This window comes from Amblyraja radiata, chromosome 13 (genome assembly GCF_010909765.2).
Source record: "Amblyraja radiata isolate CabotCenter1 chromosome 13, sAmbRad1.1.pri, whole genome shotgun sequence".
Taxonomy (NCBI): domain Eukaryota; kingdom Metazoa; phylum Chordata; class Chondrichthyes; order Rajiformes; family Rajidae; genus Amblyraja; species Amblyraja radiata.
In genome coordinates this window covers 43654244-43667407 of record NC_045968.1, presented here as the reverse complement: position 1 = coordinate 43667407, position 13164 = coordinate 43654244, and the positions used below count along the sequence as shown (strand labels likewise).

The window sequence follows — 13164 nt, the reverse complement described above, 5'->3', positions numbered from 1 at the left end:
AGGACGCTTGCGTGAAGGCAGAAGGGAGAGATTAATTAAAAAGAGAATTAAGAGGAAGTCTCACTGGGTGTGAAAGAGCAAAGAGGCCATCTCTGCGCTTACTACAATTCACAATTGGGGAGTGTGCCGTGGCAGGACAGCTCTATTGATGGGTAGCCGACCACAGGAACACAACTGCATGTTAGCAGAAATGCATAGCAAATAAGCTGACTTTCTAGTGTTGTCCTCTGAAAAGTGCTTCCTATAAGATGTTCGTCCGTAAAACCTGCCATTTAGCACATTGCATTGTCCCTTTTAATGCCTGAGTTTAGGCTTGTTGCGGAGGTTAATGAATATAATGTGTTTAAAATAATCTAGCGTGCCTCATTTGTTGATTTTCGTGTTTGCGAGGCCCTTTTATAGACAAATGTTTGGTGTGATGCACCTTCTCTCAATATGTGCAAGAAGTCGTCTTTTTATATTGTCAAATAGGAATAAAGACTTTGTCTCACATTTACCGTGCTGATTGGCTTATTTTATTTTCTACCGAGAGGTGAAACTTTCAAACGTTTAAATAGCTCAACAATTGATGGACCTGAACACTCAAAAATGAAACTTAATGAAAATGTGATTATATCACCTCCCTTCAACTATTTTGTGTTTCAGCATGAGAGGGATTATAACATTAGAGACATTCATCTTGTAGTGATGTGTTAATGAAGAATTGCAGATATCAAGCTGATAGCAAAAAATATATCTATTTAACAATGAGGTAAACAAGCACTGACAATCAAACTGCTGAGGTAAAAGCTTTATCACACTTCAGGCTATCATAAAATGTGGAGCCACCAACAGAAACAAAGTAATGCACAAGAGGAAAAGACACACATATTAACATACAGACATTTACAGCAAACCCAATCTGTCGAAGATTGACACAAAAAGCTGGAGTACCTCAGCGGGACAGGCAGCATCTCTGGAGAGAGTCTGAAGAAGTGTCCATTTTGTGTCTATCAGTCATATCAATTTACACGCAAATCTTTGATCTTAAACTCATGGTCCAGTTTTGCTGCACAGCGTATTATACAAGTTCACACCAGTGTAATATCCGTGCATAACATAACACAATCAATGACTATCACTGCTGCTGTCCTAATTCCCCATTTACTCCCCCAATTCCCCATTTACTGGTGCATTCCCCAAATTCACCATTTACTGGTCCCCTCCCCTAATTGACCATTTACTGGTCCCCTCCTGTATTGTTCTATTTTCTGTAAAATCACCCTTCCCATTCCCAGGTTTAAAGCTGGGCTGGGATATTAAAACACACGCAGACAGGGAATTTTGGAACGGCACTGCGGCACAATAGTGGAGTTGCTGCCTAACCCAGAGATTAGTGCGGGTGTCACAGGTTATGGGGAGAAGGCAGGAGAATGGGGTATGAGGGAGAGATAGATCAGCCATGATTGAATGGCGTAGACTTGATAGGCCGAATGGCCTCACTCTACTCCTATCAGGGAGAGTTAGATTTCGCTCTCAGGGCTAACGGAATCAGGGAGATGTGGAGAATGCAGGACGGGGTACTGGTTTTGGGTGATCAGCCATGATCATAGTGAATGGCGCTGCTGGCTCGGAGGGCCAAATGGTCTACTCCTGCACCTGTTTTCTATGTTCCTAAAGCCACACCATCATCTCTCATGGATGGACGGATGCTAGCCACAAGGTAACCTCTAACAACCTCTCTCTCCTCCCATTTCTTACCCTTCCCTCGCCCTCACCCCACCCCACCCCACCCCACTGTGGCCCATCTAGACTCGCACCTCTTTCAGCCCTCCCCTCGCCCCTCTCACGCCTCCTCTTTCCCAGCTGGAACCGAAACGTCACCTATCCATGTTCTCCAGAGATGCTTCCTGCCTGAGTTATTCAAGCATTTTGTGTCGAAAAGTGGAACTTGCTACGAAAAGTGGAATCAGATACAATCAGCAGGTTTGAGAGACATTTGATTTGAAGTTTGAAATTTCCAAACACTTTTTAATCAACTCGCACCGAACGACTAGTTCCAAAGTTTTCGCCAGTTAAAGGATATTGAGAACACCTTTTTTTACTCACCTTCTGTCCCCTCTGTCCAGCTTCCAGGTTTACCGTTCGCAGGAGTTCCCACGGTAACCGCAAGAGTTATTACGGATATCGCACGGATATCGCACTGGCCACTACGTTCATATAAAGTTGCAATGCTCAACCACAAGTGTACAAGTCACTCTTGGAGAAATTCAAGCTTGCTTGAATTTTCTCCCGAGTCACCAAGTTACACGATTACCTGCCGTTAGCGCCACGGTGGTCCACGGTGGTCCACAAATGCCGTACTGTTATCGCACGAGGTTCCCACGATGTTAAACTTTGGTTAACTCTTGCGTCAAGTCGCCCCGTGAAAAACCTGCTTAACAATGATTTCAGACATTTAACTACAGCAGCTGAGGTACCTCACCCCATCTACTACCTACAGTGAGCTGCAGGGAGTTACCAGATCCCGTGGAAGTTATCTCCTGGTTGGATCCAGCATTTAGAGGGACGATGAGGCCCATTGGCATTGGGGTAAACTGGCACCTCAGACAAGGTTTCGGACGATTGGGCTTCGTGGGCAAAGAGGACCTAGGGAGTGTTGGGGGTAGGGATCAGGAGCTGTACAGAAAAGAGATGGTGATTGGTACCTGTAGGTCGATGATCCAGAGACGACGGTGCCCACTGCCAGAGCCTGCGTCAAACAGAGCCAGAGGAAGCGCCTCCGGGAACAAAGAAGGACCTGCGATGGGGACCGCAGTAAGGGGGTGGGGAGTAGGAAGAACAAAGGAGGATGGGGGGATTGCCATGAGGGTGACGGGGGGGGGGGGGGGGGGGAGTGGGGAAGATCAAAGGAGGACCTGGCGGGGGATACTTTGTAACTTTGTCAGTGCCCTTTATGTGGTAACTATTTGCATACCTTGGCTATGCAAACAAATAATTTCACGGTGACTTGTCACATATGACAATAATGTTTTCAGTTCAATTCAATTTCATTTAAAGATCAGCAGATGAAGCCCCACCCAAGTTGGGTTTGCAGTGTCAGGCTGAACATGGTCATTGAGTCAGGCAGCATCTCTGGAGAAAAAGAATAGGTGATCTATCGGGTCGGAACCCTTCATTTTTTTGTCTATCTTTGGTATAAACCAGCATCTGCAGTTCCTTCCTGCACACATGGTCATTGACGTCTGATTTAAAATTTGTTAATCCAGATCAAGCAACATCATGGTTTGCACTGAGAGTTCCAATGTCAGTGTGTTTCAGAACCATGTGGATGATTGTCAAGGATAATGCTAAATTCCTATGGACCCAAAGTCACATTCAGGCACAAGGGGATGATTTCAATGCTGCCCTGCCCTCACGTCTTGAATGGTGCCAAGGTTTTGGGAATTCAGATGGTGAGTTGCACACTCACGTGTTTGGTCCCCGCCGCATCTCGCTCGGACACAACCATGTTTGCCGTGACTCAATAAACCCGTGTTTTCATAAACCGTGGTCATTCTTGCTCCGTGCATATGTAACAACAACCATCTTCTTACCACTCCGAATCACAATGCTGTTGTTGCTGTCCCAGTTAAGCTGCTTAAATCTATCATTTACTGTCCTTCAGTTGGGCTCAGCACGTCGCTGGTTTACCGTGATAAAATGCCAAACCTATTCCATTGCACAATCTCTCTAAAGTGTCTCGAAAACACTCAAATGCTGATTAATTACTATTACCACAAAGGGTGAGCAAACAGAGAGCTATACGTTTCCACTGGATTACATCCAAACCCATCAGAACAATCCTTCACTGGTGAACAGAGTTTTAAACTACAAACGGGCTGAATACACTTCAATCAGAAAGCTATACATCAGTGAATAGCAATTTTTGAAATTAATTATTGCTGCCTGGTTGGCAGAAAGGTATCAAGCTTGAACCCTGCCTTATGTTTAATAGACATAAACAAATATAATAAAATATCATTAGAGAGCTTTAACTTCAGAATCATTAGATCACCCACACAAATTTGGATAAACTGCATTTTTGTTAGTACAAAACTAATCCAGTATCAAAAAGATTGGGGCTTCTTTTCAACTCAGGACAAATGGAACAAGCTTGGATTAATGATACTGAGTGATCATGTGGTGTACTGAATTGGCAGGGTTCTGGACAAGAGGACTTCTGACACTGGATTCAAATCCAATTCAGGCTTGTGAGGCATTAATCTTGTGCTTTAGTGTTTCAGGTCAGCCTCAAAGATCAGTGGCCATTAGCATTAAACTTCTCTTTCATCGGTAATCACATTTAATGAGGCTTGTGTGAGGCATTATTGGACAGTGGGATTGTGGCTGATCACTCTTGGTGGGTCATAATTCGACATAGAATAGTGCAGCACAAGAACAGGCCATTCAGCCCACTATGTCCCTGCCGATCGTGGTGTCAATTTAACTTTTTACCATTTGCGGTTCAAATCAGCAGTGCGATGGAATACTCTCCACTTGCCTGGATGAGTGCAGCGTCAATGATACTCAGAGAGCTCCACACCATACAAATCATAGCAGCCCACTTGATAGGCATCCCATCCACAACCATTCACTCACTCCAGCTCCGATGCACAGTTGTGCCATCTACAGGATGCACTGCACAAACACACCGAGACTCCTTAGACGTCACCTTCCCAGCTCACAAACTCCACCAGCTGGAAAGACAAAGGCAGCAAAAGCATGGGAGCACCACCATCTGGAAGTTGCCATTGCTGCCCCACGCCATCCTGACTTGAAAATATATTGTTGTTTCTTCATTGTTGCTGGCTCACAATCCTGGAACTCCTCAAGGGCTGCAGATTCTTCCTCCATGTTAGACTGTCTTCATCATCCACTATATCCCAAGTGTCAATGGCTATCTATGCCTAACTTATAAAATATACATTTGTCAGAAACGCCCTCCTTTTAAAATTCCTCTCACTCACTAACCACCCTGCTATTATGCTCATTGGTATTTTTAACTTCCAAAATATCATTACTTTGTACAGGCCACTTCATCATCCCTGAACGTAATTGCTCCGACATTGACAGCAATGCTGCAGCCATGGAATTTCCTTTATAAACCTTGTTTATACAATCTACCTCTTTGACTCAGGTTTTGGGCCAACAACTATAACATCACCTCGCACACCTCAGCATCAACCACTATTTGATAATGTCCTCTGTGCCATTTTGGGACATTCTGCCACATTGAAGGAGCTATATAAATATATATTATGGCTATGTTTAACCCTAATGTCTCTACAGCTTGTGATTTGAATAGCATATCTAATGTATATATTGTGAAAATATCTGTTTTTTCAAACAAATTTCACCGATTCCACTTCATTACGTCAAATTTAAAGATCCGGGGCTTGATCTCCCAACAGCGCTCCATAGTTTACCTCTATGAGCTGTCTTCTGTCTTGATATCCCATGCCCTCTGGATACAGTGATAATTTGATGCTCATCACAGCTGCTAAGTGGGTCACCATGTTCAATTTCAGAATGCAGAGAAGAATCCTGATTTGTCTCGCTTTGTAAATGGGTCATTGTTGCTCAGGTGAGCGGTGCTGTGATTAGCACCTTAGTGTCAGGTCAGGCAGGTAAGGTTAATAGAGTCATCAAGTCATACACCATGGACATTAACCCTTCAGCCCTTCAAGTCTATGCTAACCATCAAGCAAGTATTTACATTAATCTAATCTCAGTATATTTTTCCCACGTTCCCCCCAGCTCCCCCCAGGTGCTACAACTCACTTGCACAAGAGGGGCAATTTTAAAGAGGCTAAATATTTGTCTAACCCATAGGTCTTTGAAGTGTGGCATGAAACCGGAGCAGCTGGGGAAAGACACCCAGACTTGAGGAGAACAGTCTAGATTTAACATGGTCATTGGAGCTGTAAGGCAGCAGCTCCACGAACTGCGTCACTGTGCAATCAAAGGAAGATGAATTTGACAAAGAAACAGGTAAATGCTCTCACTGCAGCTTGCCAGCCTGCAGAGGCTGCAATGCAGCTCGGTGGTGTGAGATGGTACTTGTCTTACAGAATGAGGAGTAGGAGGGGACTTGGTGTATATTTTTAACCGTATTACCATTTATTTTCAATTTATGTACAGCTTTGTTTTTAATTCTCAATACCTGTTTCCACACTGAATGATGTTCAGTGTGGAAACAGGCCCTTCGTCCAACACACCGGCCAACATGTCCCATCTACATTAGTCCCACTTGCCTGCATTTCGCCCATATCCCTTTAAACCTGTCCTATCCATGTATCTGTCTAAATGTTTCTTAAATGTTGCTCTTTTACCTGCCTCAACTACCTCCTCTGACAGCTCATTCCATACACCCACCACCCTTTGTGTAAAAAAGTTACCCCTCAGGTTCCTATTAAATCTTTCCCCACTCAGCTTAATCCCAATGTGATCTCCTTTAGATCAGTTATACCAACAATAGACTAGGCGACTGTTTCGCCAAACACTTGCGCTCAGTCCGTCAAGGCCTGCTGGATCTCTGATCTAACCATTTGAACTCCCCTTCTCATTCCGAAACTGACCTTTCTGTTCTAGGCCTCCTCCATTGCCAAAGTGAAGCTACAAGCAAACTGGAGGAACAGCATCGCAACATCCCAAGGAACTTACATCCCAACAGGATATGAATACTGAATTCTGCAATTTTGGGTAAACAACCCATAAATACCCCTTTCTCTTTCCTATGCCCTACATCAATCTGCACCCATTTCTCCCACTATCCTGCCCTCAATTCCCCTTTCCCCTTACACCTCTATCCCTTCCTCTGCCACACAATTTTCACCTTATCTCACATAGAAACTTAGAAACATAGAAAATAGGTGCAGGAGTAGGCCATTCGGCCCTTCGAGCCTGTACCGCCATTCAATATGATCATGGCTGATCATCCAACTCAGTATCCTGTACCTGCCTTCTCTCCATACCCCCTGATCCCTTTAGCCACAAGGGCCACATCTAACTCCCTCTTAAATGTAGCCAATGAACTGGCCTCAACTACCTTCTGTGGCAGAGAATTCCAGAGATTCACCACTCACAGCCCCATGTCTCCTTTTCATCTCCACCCATCTACCAATCAATCCCCTTCACCTGTATCCACCTGTCATTTGACTAGTTTTGCCTCTATCTGCTTTCTCTTCCCCCCCACTACAATCAGTTTGAAAACAAAACGTCCCCTATCCATGACCCGCTGAGTTATTCCTGCACTTTGTCTTTCTTGCTATACCTAACAACCTTTGCATGCAAGTTACTGCTGAACCTGGCCATTAGTATGAGAATTTGCCAATTTATTAAGGGACATGTGTTTTATTTTGTTCACCATTGGGAATGGCAGTGTTGTTTGCTGCTTTGTAGATGCAGATACATCTCTTGTCCCGTTAAAACTCTGTGCTATTGTGGCACACCCCAATCTTCAGAAGGTATTGTTGCGAAGATCCCCATGACTTCACGAGAATCTTTAATCTGTCTCTATCTCTGGCAACGGTCCCCAAGTGCCTGAAAACAGCTACCATAGTGCCGGTGCCGAAAACGTCTAAAGTCACCAACCTGAACGACTACCGCCCGGTTGCCCTAACTCCAATCCCAATGAAATGCTTCGAAAGGCTGGTCCTCTCCCACATCAAATCCAGCATCCCTGCCTCACTGGACTCTCATCAATTTGCATACAGGGCAAATAGATCGACAGAGGATGCCATCTCTCTGGCTCTTCACACTGTCCTGACTCACCTGGATAGAGAGGGCACGTACGTGAGGATGCTCTTCATTGACTATAGCTCTGCATTCAATACGGTCATCCCCACCAAGCTCACCACCAAACTCCACCAGCTGGGCCTCAGCTCGCCGATATGCGCTTGGATCCTGAACTTTCTGACAGAGCGACCGCAGGCAGTGAGACTGGGCCCGCACCTGTCCTCCACTATCACCCTGAGCACCGGCACACCACAGGGCTGTGTACTAAGCCCCATGCTCTACTCCCTCTTCACTCACGACTGTGTTCCTGCATTCGACACCAACACCATCGTGAAGTTTGCAGACGACACAACAGTGATTGGCTGATCACTGACGGTGATGAAACAAATTACAGAGCAGAGGTGCAGAACCTGGCGGACTGGTGCGCATGTAACAACTTGTCACTAAACACCTCCAAGACCAAGGAGCTGATTATTGACTTCAGGAGGTCCCATAATGGAGAATACGCCCCAATCTCCATCTACGGGGAAAGTGTGGAGAGAGTGTCCAGCTTTAAGTTTCTGGGCACTCACTTTTCAGAGGACCTCACATGGTCCACCAACACCGCTGCGCTGGTCAAGAAGGCACAGCAACGACTGTTCTTCCTGAGGACATTAAAAAAGACTGGTCTGCCCCAACAGCTGCTGACAACGTTCTACCGCTGCACCACAGAGAGCATATTAACGTATGGCATCTCTGTGTGGTATCTCAGCTGCATGGAGGCGGAGAGGAGAGCTCTTCAGCTCGTCGTACACAGAGCGCAGAGGATTATTGAGACACAGCTACCAGCCTTGGAGGGCATCTACCACACACGGTGCCTCAAGAAGGCCGTCAGCATCCATAAAGACTCACACCCTTGTAACGGACTGTTTGAACTACTTCCCTCCGGCAGACGTTACATGGCCTTCTACGCCCGAACCTCCAGACTCAGAAACAGCTTCATTCCCAGAACTATAGTGGCTCTGAACCGGCCCTGCTGAGTGCCCCCCACCCCCACAGACTGTCTCCCTCAGATGGTCACGTCGCACAGTTTATTTATTTTTTATTTTTTTGACATCAGTTGGAAGCTGCATACTAAATCTCGTTGCACTGATGTGCAATGACAATAAAATATATAATTATTATATTATTATAATTATTCTGCCAGCCACCCAGAGCTGCTTTCACCAAAACCTTCATTATGAAACAGACCTGCACCACTTGCGACCTCCTGAACTCTACAATGCTCTCTTGCCCATTGATGGGAGCTTCATTTGAGGTTCCCTCCAAAAATGCCTCATTCCTCTCTTTTCCACACCCCACCCCTCCGCCCCAACTCCCAACATCGGGCACTTCCATGCAACCGGGCGCTGCTCCCATTCCTATCGGACTCCTGATCACGTGCACGTTTTCCTTGTGCAGGAGCCCAATATCACGGGCATCGTCCATCATTTACAATGTTCTCCCCCTCAATGGAACCAAACTCCCCCTTGACCTCTGCACCCTCTCAGCCTCCGAGTCCATTGGAATCCAACCACAAAGCCACACTATGGCCTTTCACACCTCACCCATACAGTGTCCCAGACCTGTAGTAGAACCCTGGCTTCTGATCGCCTCCTGTAGCACATCAGCACTCATCCCATCCCACTGAACAACCTCACTGCTCCTGCCGGTGCAGGCATTGCTGACTCTCCCTCACTGCCCAGTGATCACCAACCCCAACACTCATTCACCATCCAACTGTACCTCTCTGCTGATATCTCTTTCCATAATCACTGCCTCCTTCTTCCCTTCAATTCTGATCACCTGCGTTAGAGTCCCGACCTACAATGACACACCTATCCATTCACTCCAGAGATGCTGCCTGACCTACTGTGCTACTCCAGCACTTCAAGAGTTTACAGTTTAGAAATACAGCATGGAAACAGGCCCTTTGGCCCACCGACTCCAGGCCAACCATCAATCACCCATTCACACCAGTTCTATGTTATCCCACTTTCTCATCCCCTCCTACACACTAGGGGGAATTTACAGCAGACAATTAACCTACAAACCCATGTCTTTGGGACGTGGGAGGAAACCACAGCATCTGGAGGAAAACCATGCGGGCACAGGAGGAACATGCAAACTACGTGCAAATAAACTACTTCAAAAATTTAGGCTACCACATAATGGTTCAGGAAACAGAACAAATCATTGTTGTGAAGAAAACTGGAAAGTTATTAATGAATGGCATCAAACCCAAGCAGACTTCCTCTCCTGAAGGGACTGGTGCCACAGCCCTGCTCGCAGCCCAGCAGCACCACCTGGTGGACAAAACTCAAATCTCTGGCTCTCACACAGCAGAACATGGAATTAAGCAGAAAAGGACACAAAATACCAGAGTTAAGCCCCTGTCCCACTTTCCCGAGTTACTCACGAATTCTCCCGAGTTTTCCCCTTGATTCAAACTCGGGGAATGTCCGTAGCGAGGCCGTAGGAATCCATAGATATTTTGTAGCGGCTTGTAATGCCAGCTGTAGGTACTCGGGGCATCAGGTAAGTCGGGACGTTTTTTCAGCATGTTGAAAAATGTCCACAAGTTAAAAAAATAGCCCTGAGTACCTACAGCCGGCATCTCTGAGTTTGAATCAAGGGGAAGACTCGGGAGAATTCGTGAGTAACTCAGGAAAGTGGGACAGGGGCTTAACTCAGCAGGTCAGGTAGCATTTCTCTAGAAGAACATGGATAGATGATGTTTAGGGTTGAGAGCCTTTTCCAGACTGATTGTAGTGGGGAGAAGAAAGCTGAAAAAGGGGGGAAGAGAGGACAAAGTGTGGCAGGTAATAGGTCGACACGTGCAAGGGTTTTTTTTTTGACAGGTAGATGATTGGAACAAAGGCCAGAGATAAGAACTGTAGGTTGATACTGCTTTGAAGAGTTGTGGATTGTAAAGACAGTGAGGAAATTCGTTTTGGAGGGTGGGGGGGGGGGGGGGGGGTTCAATGTTCATACCGGGGTTGTAAGCTACCCAAGCGGAATAGATGATGCTGTTCTTCTAGTTTGCGTGTGGCCTCACTCTCAAAATAGAGGAGACCCAAGGTCAGTGTGGGGATGTGAAGAGGAGTTAAAATAGTTTGCAACCGGGAGATCCAGTAGGCCTAGGTGGACCGAGTACAAGTGTTCAGCAAAAATGGTGGCTGAGTCTATGCTTGGTCCTGCCGATGTATAGGAGGCCACATCAGGAACACTGGATGCAGTAGATGAGGTTAGAGGAGGTGCACCAGTTTCCTCCCATATCCCAAAGACGTGCAGGTTTGTAGGTTAATTGGCCTTTGTAAATTGCCCCTAATGTGCAATGGATGAGAAAGTGGAATTACATAGAACTAGTGTGAACGGGTGATCGGTGGTTGGTGTGGACTTAGTTGGTCCGTGCTGTATTGAAGTGTTTAAGTAACACAGCAGGTCAGGTAGCATCTGTAGTGAATGGATAGGTGACATTTCAGGTCAGGACTCATCTTCACACCTGCAGTTTCTTGTGTCTTCAATATGTTTTGGACATGTGACGCACAAATAATGAATGCAAATGTCTAAGACCAGTTGGGTATCTGAGTCATCTGTTTCTATCCTCCCTCGTTGGTCCCCATGTGAAGTCCAACAGTGAAGCTAACTCTTGACTTTTTACAAATATTTTCTTATGGCTTAGAAGGAGGTCATTCAGCCCATTGTGTCTCTGCCCAGATTTCAAAACTATCCCATCACTTCCATTCCTGACAACCTATCCTCTCATCAAATTCTGCCACCAACTTACTGTAGAAGACGTGAAGTTTACGGCAGCCAATTAACCTACCAACCACCGTGCCTTCGGGAAACTGGAGCAACCAGGGGAAAAAAATGTGGAGGAGGAGTGCATGAGACTTCTTGCAGGTCATGATCAAACCCAGATCACTGGAGTAACTCTCCTTGCCCTGCTATTGTGTCATCCTGTCCAGAGTGTTGATGAGCATATGAGGGACAGTGTTGCAGAACTACTTAAGGAGAGGGAGAATGGGACAAACGGGAATACTGTGCTGAGCTGTCATGGACCCAATGGACTGATTAGCTTCCTAGATCCTAATAACCAAAGGAAATGAACATTATTTTGCATGGCTGGCTCCTGTACTTCTCCAGAGATGTCAGTTTGCTCTCTTAATCTCTGATCAATGTTCAGTGGTTTGTATTTCTTGCTCCAAGTTCATCCTTCTCTGCTACCCCTCTTATAGAGTCATATAGTACAGAAGAAGGCCCTTCGGACCAACTTTCCCGTGCCGACCAATATGCCCTATCTAAGCTAATCCGATTTGCCTGAATTTGCCCCATATTTCAGTCCGCTGTTTCATTTCTTACTTCTTTGTGGCAATGAGAGATCTCTTGTTTCTCGGTCCAAAATGAACTGCATCGTTTGAGTCCCTCCCGATTCATTAGTTGGTCCATTAATAAACGTACAGGTTTATTATCCAGACCCTCTGACACCGGGTCAGAGCTGAATGTGATTGACAAAATAATCAGGTGAAGTAAGTAGTGGCTTCCTTCTGGGACATAATGAGCAAGGACGTGAACCTGCTTAGATTACATGACACTGCCAGTGAACCTGATTGAATTATTTTCCCAACTACTATATCTCAGTGAGTGACTGGGGTCTGGACGTCACTGGCGGGACCAGGGATTAAAGGCTATAGCTTGAGAAACTGATTGCGGCAAACCTCAAACACTGCAGTCCAAGTGGTGAAGGTGATCCCGCTGTTGGGAATTCCAGTTGTAGTTCCCTCGAGGATGAGGGAAGTGCAATGCAGCACTTTTCAATACCCGTGGGGCATGAATATGTCACCTTAGTATCATCATTCATTACAACTTTAAGAATGTGGACCCAAGGAACTGCAGTTGCCGGTATACAGGAAAAGTCACAAAGTGCTGGAATAACCCAGCGAGGTCAGGCAGCGTCTCTGGAGAACATGGATAAGTAACGTTTCAGGTCAGGATCAGAGAGATGACATTTCAGGTTGGGAACCTTCAGATTCAAGGATCCTGACCTGGAACGTGACTGATCCATGTTCTCCAGAGCCGCTGCCTGACCCCGCTGAGTTACTCCAGCACTTTGTGTCAACTTTAACAATCCTGCGGCAGAAATCACAATCAGCTTCAGCAGGAGAACCCCATCAGCCCGGCCATTGCAAATTACCTCTCATGTGTAGGATCTGAGGATGTTGGCAGGATTGTGGTGAGAATGTGGTGAATGGAAGGTCTGTAAATTGCTCCTAGTGTATAGGGAGTGGATGCAAAACTGGAATAACATAGGATTAGTGTGAAGGGGTGATCGATGGTCGGTGTCTCTCAGTGGACTGAAGGGCCTGTTTCCATACTCTATCCATC

At 46.0% G+C, this 13164-nt stretch overlaps 1 protein-coding gene across 1 annotated transcript in view; it reads right to left on the bottom strand.

The window, feature by feature from the left end:
* The window catches only part of slc9a9 (solute carrier family 9 member A9), a 323375-nt gene that overhangs the window by 266790 nt on the left and 43421 nt on the right, over window positions 1-13164 (bottom strand). The window lies entirely within an intron of this gene.